This window comes from Molossus molossus, unplaced genomic scaffold (assembly GCF_014108415.1).
Source record: "Molossus molossus isolate mMolMol1 unplaced genomic scaffold, mMolMol1.p scaffold_m16_p_4, whole genome shotgun sequence".
Taxonomy (NCBI): Eukaryota; Metazoa; Chordata; class Mammalia; order Chiroptera; family Molossidae; genus Molossus; species Molossus molossus.
This window is the reverse complement of record NW_023425377.1, coordinates 81,377,598-81,387,758: the sequence shown is the minus strand read 5'-3', so window position 1 is coordinate 81,387,758 and position 10,161 is coordinate 81,377,598.

Below are 10,161 nucleotides of genomic sequence, written 5' to 3'. Positions count from 1 at the left end.
TGGGTACCTCGCGCACTTCCGGTCATGCCGCGGGGCGGGCCCTCTGGTGGGCGGGGCGGGGGCGTGGTGCCGGCCTTGGCTCCCGAGCCTGGTGAGGGGCCGGGACTCTTTGGGCTCGAATTTCAATTCCGACCCGCCACCTGCTGTTGAGACCCTGGCACGTGGCTTACCTTTGCGAGCCTCAGTATCCTCCACTACAACATGAATATAGAACCAACCACTCCGACCTCCACCTCCAGGCCTTTGCGCAGGCTGTGCCCTCCCCTGGTGCACTCTCACCTCTGACCTCAAGCCATTGGGGTTCTTGTACAACACAGATCTTGCCTCTAAAGTCCCCTTTCAGGGACTTTCGTGCAACCGTCTGAAATGGTTCCAGACCACCCAGTCATGCTCTTTCCCTTGATTGCCTCCCCATCAATAGTAGTTAGCTCACTAATCTGTCTCCCCATCCGAACAGGAGTTCTAGGACTCTGGACCCCTCAAAATAGGGCCTGGCATTGGGCGGATAGGGGTTCTGGTAAGTCCCAGGGGCCTCCCAGAAGAGCAGAATTCTCTCATGCAGGGTGCAGGGTGCAGAGCCAGGGAGATGAGTGGGTCCCTGCTGGCTCACTTCCCATTAGGGCTTCCAGGGGCCTGATGCAGATGGGATTTGGGGCACTGCCAAGAAGAGGGTAGGGCCAGGCCCTGGCACGAAAAGCAGTTTTCCTGTGACTTGAGCCCACAGGACTCACCATGGGGTGGGCCAGCCGGTTCAGGCAGATCCAGTGCAGGAGGCACAACTCCCTCCCCAGCTGGGCTATCAGCAATGAAGATGCTACCACCCTTTTCCTGGACCCACCTCCCCACCAGCCAGGGCCTTCTGCACCCATTCCAATCCCCTCAAACTACATGTCACCTTTCATGTACTTGTTGATTCATTCAGTGAACTCTTATGTATGCTACTCTGTGCCTGACCTTGAGCTGAGCAAAGCTGGGGCCCCAGAAAGAACTCAGTTCTCAACCCTGCCCTCAGAAAGTCCCCAGTCTGGGGGAGACAGAGCCAGGACCAGACACTCTTATCTGAAAATCCAGGCCTGGAGCTGAGGGAGGGGTGATGTCTCTGCCTAAGGCATCATGGAGGGCTGCAAAGAGGAGGGGATATTGATGCTGGGGCTTTGAAATTTAAGTAGGAATTTGCCAGACAGACAAGAGTAGGAAGGGTAGTCCAGGCAAAGTATAAAAGCTGTTCAGCCCTGGCCGGTTTGGCTCAGCGGTTAGAGCGTCGGCCTGCGGTCTGGAGAGACCCGGGTTCGGTTCCCGCTAAGGGCACGTACTTCGGTTGCAGTTTGTCCCGGCCCTGGTTGGTAGTGCGGGTGGCAGCCACTCGATGTGTCCCTTCACGTCGATGTTTCTCTCTCTCTCTCCCTTCCTCTCTCTCCCTCCCACTCTATAAAAAAAAAAGAAAAAAAAAAAAGCTGTTCAAAAGATTGATCTGGTAAGGGAGAAGAGTATGTTTAAAACATGTTTGCCCAGCCTTGTCCAGTTTGGCTCAGTGGATGAGCGCCAGCCTGCAGACCAGAGAGTCCCGGGTTCGGTTCCCATGAGGAGCACGTACCACAAAAAACAACAACCTGTTTGCCCTACAAAATTCAGGCCAAAGATCCCCTGTACCCAAACTTACAAGCACAAGAGAGCAGATGGGGAAACAGACCCAGACAGAAGTGATTTATCCAGAGTGAGTATTATTTTGGCAATTTTGGGTTGTAACTTTGACTCTGAAACTGTTTTTCAGAACTAATGAAAAGAAATCCAACTGAGTAACGGACATTGAAGATTCAGACGGGTGAACAAGCCAATTTGGGGGATGGAAAGTGCCCAGTTGCATTTTCCCAGTTCCTCCCACATACCAGCAGCCACACAATTTTAAAGCACCAATGAAGAATGACAACACGGGGCCCTTTGTTTAAAAGAGGTTCAGGCCCTGGCCAGTTTTACTCAGCAGTTAGAGTGTCAGCCTATGGACTGAACGGTTGGGGGTTCAATTCCCAGTCAAGGGCACATACCTGGGTTGCAGGTTCAGTCCCCAGCCCCGGTTGGGGTCCTGTGGGAGGCAACCAATTGATGTGTCTCTCTCATATCAATGTTTCTTTCTCTCCCTCCCTCCCTTCTACTCTATCTAAAAATCAGTGGAAAAATATCCTCAGGTGAGGATTAACAACAACAACAACAAAGTGTTCAGAATTTCAAGGTGGTGACAGCAAAGATTAAACCAAAGAGGGGCTCCTGACCCCTGAGTGGGGGGCCTGGGTGAAATCCGAGTCACAACACATAGACCAGCCCAGCTGCCACCATGGCTCTTAGAAGCAGGAAGTGGTGTTACTTGCATTTTGCTGGTGGGGAAACTGAGGTCGCCACAAGTGTCAGGCAGGCATGGTCTTGACCTCTGTCATGTCCACCTTGGGAAACCATGAGGTCTTTACGGGTAATTTCTCCTGAAGTGGGGGCAATCTGCCCAGGCCAGGGTGGGTCCAGCCATCTCAGCATGGAGGAATCTGCCAAGTCTGGGGATGTCTAGGGAATTAGTCAGATTTGGGGATTTCCAGGGAATCGCAAGAGGCAGCCTGGGAAAGAAGAAGGGACACAGTTCTGGAGCTCCAGCCTCAGCCCTGGTGAAACTGTGTTTTCATGCTGTGTGACCCTACAAAGTTACTTAACCTCTCTGTGCCTCTGTTTCCCCACCTATACAATGGGGATGGTGGTAATAGTAGTTACCATTTAAGTTGTCCAAACAGCTAAGTGAGCAATGCCTAGTATTTAGCCATTAGCATGTCTGCAGGTGATGCTTCTGGACCACAGGGTGAACATTCAATGATCACATGTGCCCAAGGCCCCATCTGCAGAGGGGACAGTGCTCACACAAGGCCAGAGGACCCCCCCAGACACTGTGACCAGGCTTGTGGAAGTACGGTTGACAGATAAAACACAAGATGCTCAGTTACATTTGAATTGCAGGTACACAAAGAGTAATCTTTTAGTGTAAGTACATCCCACGCTATATTAGGGACATACTTACATTGAAGAAGTAGCCTTCATGTATCTGAAATTCACATCTATCCAAGAGTGCTGTGTTTTTATTGGTGAAACTGGGGGACTCAATGTGGGGAGATCTCAGACAGAAATTGGGTCTCAGAGCCAGGCCAGGGGAGGCCTAGGGGAGCAGATGCCTCTCTGAGCCTCAGTGTCCCTCCTTCTAAAGGGACATAGTGACCCAACACACAGAAGAGGATGAGCAGTGAGCTTGTAATGTGGCTTCAATGTTTAAATTACTTCAAAGAGCAGATAGACCTGAAGGCCAGGTCCCCTAGGGGCTTCCTTGTGAACCTGTGAGATTCTTGGGCTACCCTCAGTTTCCTAATCTGAGAGATGCCACTGCTTAGACCGCCCCCCCCCCCGCCTCAATTTCCCTTCTGAGAAGTACCACCTTGGAGCTCCCCCCACTCCCAGCCTCAGTTTCCCTCCTGGGGAGGATTCCAGGGCTACTCCCATCTTGCAGTCAAGGAGACAGAAGCAAACAGAGGGCACATCCAGGGAGGTAGAACTCTCAGACCTGGGCAGGTGAGGCAGGGCAGGTGGGCCTGGCCTATGGGGGAGGGGACAAAGCCACTTCCCGTTTCTCCACATTCTGGAAAGCCCCAGATGTTCCTGATCAGCGGGAGCACCTCCCTCCCAGCCGCTCCCAGGCCTGGGTCCCTCACCACTTCTCCTTTCCACACCCACTTCCTCTCAATGCCCCCCCTACCCTGGTCAGTGACTCTATTCCTGACCCTCTCTTCCTAGTCCTCCTTCTCCTCCCCTTCTTTCCCATCTCTTCTTCCATGTCCTCTTTTCTCTCCCTCTGTAGCCTCAATCACTCCCTTCCCATGGTGCAGAAGAGGAGACTGAGGCAAGAGCAGCAGGGCCTGCCCAGGTCACACAAACCATTCTGTGCCCCCTGGCTTCACTCTCCCAGTTACTTTCCTCCTTTCTCTCCCCATTTCTTTCTCTTTCCAACTCAGTCTTTCAGTTTGTTCAAACCTCTATCTCTGCCTTTGGCTGGCCTCCCTCCCCTCCCTTAAGGAAGCCTGCCCCACTTGGTTCAGCCACCACACCCTCCCTGTATCCTGGCCCACCTGCCACTTACCCTGAGGTGTCCTCAGATAGCTCTGGCTGGCTGGTTGTAGCTTTCTTGTCACTGGCCTGGCCTGGCCTGAGCCCCTGGCAGGATCCTGCCAGGCCCAGCCAAGGCTGCCTCAGAGCCAAAACTAACTACTTCAGGGAGCAGCTAACCCGTCTGACAGGTTTGAGATCCACCCCAGACAGGCCTTACTGCCTCTGCCTGAGGCTGGGGCACTCAGGCTACAGAAGGTTAAATGTGACCCTACAGAGCAAACCCCTAGGCTGGGTCAGGGCTGGTCCCTGAGAGTGGGGAGCAGGCAGGAAAGAAGACAGATCAGCTGTTCACCAGTCAAGCCCAGAGGAGGACTGTTAGGAACAGGGCATAGTACAAGTAAAGGCCCGGAGGCCGGAAAGCCTCAGGGAACAGGGCAGTGAGGCTGGGGATGAGGTGGTGGGGTCATGGAGCCCCCAGAGGACTCGGGTGAGGCCTTTATCCTTGGGGCAGTAGGGAGCTATGGAGGTTATGGAGAAATGGAGTGGTATGGTCAGGGTAGGGTTGGAGGTCACTGGATCTGCCCACATGGGCTGGACAAGGTGGGACTGAGGGGCCACATCTCTGAAGCTCATCTGGTGGCAAGACCAAGGCCATGGAGGTTGATCTGCTGCTCGAAGACAAGAGAAGCAGTCAGACTTTGGATTTCTTTCTATCAAGGACCCAGTGTGAGCCAGGCAGGAGCTGAAAAGTTAAGGTGGAGGAGGAGGGAGGACCCTCAGGATGCCCCCTCATCCCCAACTCCATGCCATAGAGAGACTCAGCTTGGCTTTGTGCCTGAGCAATGGGGAGTTATGGGGAGGGGGAAGGGATTTAGAGCACCAGAGGAGATGAAGCCAGGGTGTGTGTGGGGGGAGGAAGGTGCAGATGATTACAGGAGGAGGTGGGCCAAAAGGTGGGGGAAGCCACACATCTATCTGCAGAGCATCTGCTGGGTGCATTTTGGGCCAGGCCTCAGGGACACAATAGAGAACAGAGTCTACCTCATGATGTTTTGAGCCACAGGGAGTAGGACATCCCTGAAGGACAGGGCATTGATATGCTGGTCCTTCTTGGTCCTTCCATTGATATGTTGTCCAGTCCCTGTAACATAAGTACCAGGAGAGGGTCTGGGAAGGTGAATGGAGCCTCCACCCTCACCCAGGCTGTACCCTCCACTCCCCTGAGCACTGATGTCACCTGCATTGGGACTTCCTGAACCTTCACCTTAGATCTGCCTGGCCCCATAGGGAAATTCCAGGGCAGCCAGGCTGTGTGACTCACATCAGGTCCCAGTGGCTGTGGAAGAAGCCAAGACTTCCCAGCCCCAGTTAGGGTGTCCCCATCACAATCTGCAGAGAAAAGGCCAGAATCTGAGTTCCAACAGGTGAGAAATTGGGGGCAAGTACTGGAGCTGGTCTAGAATGTTTTTCCTCCCCTTTTGGTCATCGCTGCGTCCCCAGAGCTGCAAATATGGCTGGCAGAGTGGAGCTTCAGCAGCAGAGCACCGGGGTTAAGACTCGCAGGGTTCATATCCCGCCTCTGCCACCCAGTAGCTGTGTGACCCCAGGCAACTTAATTAACCTCTCTGTGCCTCTATTTTCCCATCTACAAAATGGGAACAACTATTGTAACTCTCTTGATGAGTTTTTGTGAGAATTTTGTGAGGACCAGTATTTGTTAAGTGTTTAGAGTAGGACTTGGGATGAGGTGAAGACTTTATGGTAAAATGTTTAAAGAGACAAATTCATGTCCTGGATGGTTTGGCTCAGTGGTTAGAGCATTGGCCCACGGACCAATGAGTCATGGGTTCGATTTCGGTCAAGGGCATGTACCTCAGTTGCAGTTCGTCCCCAACCCTGGTCAGGGCCATGCGGGAGGCAACTAGTTGATGTGTCTCTCTCACATTGATGTTTCCCTCTCTCGCTCCCTCTCCCTCCCACTCTATCTGAAGATAAATGGAAAAATATCCTCGGGTGAGGATTAAAAAAAAAAAAAAGACAAATTATAGCAACAGGATTCATAACAGCCAAGAAGTGCAAACAACCCAAATGTACCCGAGCAGATGAACAGAAAAACACAATGTGTCCGCCCACACAGTGGAATATCACTCAGCCATGAAAAAGATCGAAGCACTAACATGTATGAACCTGAACACGTGATGCTCAGTCAGAGAAGCCAGACACAAAAGGCCACACAGTATATGATTCCATTTATGTGAAATGTCCAGAACAGGCAAATCCATAGAGACAGAGAGTGGGCTAGTGGTTGTCAGGGGCTAGAGGAGGAGAATGGGGATGATTGCTGATGGGAATAAGATTTCTTTTTAGGATGGTAGAATGTTTTGGAACTAGAGGGAGGTGGTGGTAGCACAACACTGTGAATGTACCAAATGCCACTGAACTGTACACTTTAAAATTGTTAATTGCATGTAAATTTCACCAAAATAAAAGAATGAGATAATCAACCCTGGCCATTAGAGGAGTGATAGATGTTACAGCTGGGTCCTCTTCACATCTAATAATGCTGCCGATCCACTAATGTTCAGGTCAGGGTTCTGGTTCTGATCAGCAGGCTCCACACTGGAGCGGTTCAATGGCCATTGACTGTGATCAGCCATATAAACAGCAGGGACACTTGATCTGATGAAATGAGAAAGGAGTCTTGCACTCAAAACCCATCACCTCGTCTAACAAACCCCAAGACAAACCCCAGACAAATCCCAATTGAGAGACATTCTACAAACTACCCAACCAGTCCTCAAGTCTGTCCAGATCATCAAAAACAAGGAAAGTCTGAGAAACCATCACAGTCCAGAGAGACCTAAGGCAACATAATGATTAAATGTCAGGTGGGGGGATCCTAGAGCAGAAACGGGACATTAAGGGAAACCTAAAGAAATTTGAAAAAACTGCCCTGGCCGGTTTGGCTCAGCGGTTAGAACGTCGGCCTGCAGTCCAGAGAGACCTGGGTTCAGTTCCCGCTAGGGGCGCGTACCTCCATTGCAGTTTGTCCCCAGCCCTGGTTGGTCGTGTGGGTGGCAGCCACTTGATGTGTCCCTTTCATGTCGATGTTTCTCTCTCTCTTCCTCTCTCTCCTTCCCACTCTATCTGAACAAAACGTGTAATAATGTCCATGGGTGAAGATAAAAAAAAACAAAAAGAAAGAAATTTGGAAAAACTGAGGACTTTGGGTAGTAATAATAATATATTGATGATAGATGTCCCATACTAACTTGAGATGTTAACAGGAGAAAGTGGGGGCCAGGTATTTCTCCATATGTTTTGCAAGTTTTCTATAAATCTAAAACTAAGCCTATTTATTTATTTATTTATTTATTTTTCTGTGCCAGCCCCCAGCGTTCGCTGTCCTCCGGGTCGGGGAGGAGGGGTAAAACTAAGCCTATTTAAAAAAATAATCAGTTCCCGCTAAGAGTATGTACCTCGGTTGCTGTTTGTCCCTGGCCCCAGTTGGGGTTGTGCAGGTGGCAACCAGTCGATATATCTCTCTCACGTTAATGTTTCTCTTTCTGTCTCTTCCTTTTCTCCCTCCCGCTCTATCTGAAGATAAATGCAAAAGTGTCTTCAGGTGAGGTTAAATAAATAAATAAATAAATAAAGTATAGGGCCTGACCCATGTCCTCCCACCTGGTTATTGATCTCATTCAAGGTGCTCTGCTTCATGGAGGTGAAGGTACCCAGTCCAGCTATCTGCAGCTCCCATCTCCCAAACTCCCTGCGTGTGTCTTACCTCCCAAATTGGTTAGAATATTTTGTTGCAACGCACAGAAACTGAAACTTTTTTTTTATTTTAATGGGAATTTTTTGCTCATGGAACTGAAAGGTCCAGGGATAGATGTAACTCAGGGTTTTTCCCCTCAGCATGGCTGACATTTGGGATCAGATGTTTCTTTGTGTTGAACAGCACCCCTGGCCCCCTACCCATTCAGTGCCAGGAGAACCCCCAGTCATGACAAACGAAAATGTCCCCAGACATTGCTCCGTGTTCCCTGGGGATTAGAATCGTCCCTGGTTGAGACACCCTGGTTAAGCTGGTTTCAAGCTCAACTGGATTCAGGACCTTCAAACAGTGCCACAAAGATTTATCCATCTCTCCATCTCTTGGCTCTGTCATCCTTTCTCTTGTTTTTTTTTTCCTCAATAGTCTCACTTTTTTTTTTTTTTTTCTATTTATCTTTAGATAGAGTGGGAGGGACGGAGAGAGAGAGAGAAACATCGATGCAAGAGAGACACATCAACCTCTGCCTCCTGCAGGACCCTGACCAGGGATGGGGACGAACTGCAGCCGAGGTGCATGCCCTTGACCAGAAACAAACCCATGACTCATTGATCCGCAGGCCAATGCTCCAACCACTAAGCTAAACCTATCAGGGCCAGTCTCACTTCTTGTAGGGACTAGGATGGTGCCAGCAGCTCCATCAGCTTAACAGTCCCAGCAGGTCAGCACTTCTTCCCCAAGAGAGGCAGCAGAGCCTGGCTGGTGTGGCTCAGTGGTTGAGCATCGACCCATGCACCAAGAGGTTGCCAGTTCAATTCCCTGTCAGGGCATACGCCCAGGTTGTGGGCCTGATCCCTAATGGGGGGCATGCAGGAGACGGCCAGTCAATGTTCTCTCTCATCGATGTTTCTGTTGCTTTCCCGCTCCCTTCCCTCTCTGAAATCAATAGAGAAAAAAATATTAAAAAAAAAAAAAAAGAGCACTGGCCAGTTTGGCTCAGCAGTTGGAGCGTCGGCCTGCGGTCCAGAGAGGCCCAGGTTTGGTTCTGGCTAAGGGCACGTGCCTTGGTTGCAGTTTGTCCCCGGCCCTGGTTGGTCGTGCGGGTGGCAGCCACTCGATGTGTCCCTTTCACGTCGATGTTTCTCTCTCTCTCTCTCTCTCTCTCTCCCTCTCTCCCACTCTATCTGAACAAAAAGTGGAAAAATGTCCTCGGGTGAGGAGAAATAAATAAATAAATAAATAGAGGCAGCAGAAGTTCAAGAAAAGGTTCTGATTAGCCCAAACTCAGTCAATCACATGTCCTTGTTCAATCAATTGTTGTGACTAGGCCAATGGAAAGCCCTGATTGGCTAAGGTGGGGGGGGGAGTGTCACATGGTTATATGGAGTTAGCCAATGGAATGAGGACTCTATCATGTCAGTCAATGTGGTGTATGCAGTTAGCCTATGGGTTGAGAACCTCTGGACTGGATTGGAAGCATGGAGAGTAACCATGAGCAGAAAGTCTGGTTTGCTCAAAACATTAAACATAGAATCTCCATATGACCCAGCACCTCCACTCCTTTCAAATACAGAGAACTGAAAGCAGGGACTCAGCCCAGCTGGTGTGGGTCAGTGGTTGAGTGTCGACCCATGCAACAGGAGGTTGCCGGTTCGATTCCCGGTCAGGGCACATGCCCAGGGTGTGGGCACGATCCCCAGTGGGGGGCATGCAGGAGGTGGCCAGCCTTGTTCTCTTTCATCGATGTTTCTTTCTCTCCCTTCCTCTCTGTCTAAAATCAATATAAAATATATTAAAAAAGAAAGAAAGCAGGGACTCAAACAGATGCCTACCTGTATATGACTGTTCACAGCAGGCCAATTAACAACAGCCAAAGGTAGAAACAACTACTGTGTCCATGGACAAATGAACAGACAAACAAAACACGGTCCATCCACAAACTGGAATATTATTCAGTCTTTAAAAGGAAGGACATTCTGCCCTGGCCGGTTTGGCTCAGCAGTTAGAGCTTCAGCCTGCGGTCCTGAGAGACCCAGGTTCGGTTCCCGCTAAGGGTATGTACCTCGGTTGCAGTTTGTCCCCGGCCCTGGTTGGGGTCGTGCGGGAGGCAGCCACTCAACGTGTCCCTTTCACGTCAATGTTTCTCTCTCTCTCTCTCTCTCTCTCTCTCTCCCCCTCCCACTCTATCTGAACAAAAATGAAAAAAATGTCCTTGGGTGAGGATAAAAAGAAAAGGAAGGGCATTCTGACACCTGCTA